This window comes from Egretta garzetta, unplaced genomic scaffold, assembly GCF_000687185.1.
Source record: "Egretta garzetta isolate BGI_Z169 unplaced genomic scaffold, ASM68718v1 scaffold135, whole genome shotgun sequence".
Taxonomy (NCBI): domain Eukaryota; kingdom Metazoa; phylum Chordata; class Aves; order Pelecaniformes; family Ardeidae; genus Egretta; species Egretta garzetta.
In genome coordinates this window covers 666,210-666,675 of record NW_009259594.1, presented here as the reverse complement: position 1 = coordinate 666,675, position 466 = coordinate 666,210, and positions in this window count along the sequence as shown.

Here is a 466-nt window from a genome sequence, read left to right as displayed (position 1 = left end):
CGCGTTTGGCTGCCCGGCCGTGCCGCCCGTAGGGCTGCGGCTCGGAGCCGCACAGTCATGGCACACTGCACGCAGAGGGGCTCCTTCCAACCCTTCCTCTTCCGACTAGGATTTTTTTTTCCCATTAAAAAGGATACAGATAATCATCTTGGTCAGCCAGCTAAATAGCAAATGTGGAGGGGGCACCCTCCCCCAGCCCGTGCCTATCCCAGCAAGCCTCGACGGCGGCCCCCAGCACGGGCGCAGCCCGACTGCAGCTTTACAGGAGTTTTGCTTCCAGTCGGCGCTGGGAAGGGAAATAAGTGAACAGATTGCCGTAAAAAATCCAACAAGCCCAAATTCAGCCAACTGAGCCCGAAGCTGCAATTTAGCCAGGAGCCAATCACAAGGCTGCGGTGAGAGCTTGTTTCCACTTAAACAAAACAAAATAAAAGAAAATTAAAAAAGCCTCAGTGCAGCACCTGGG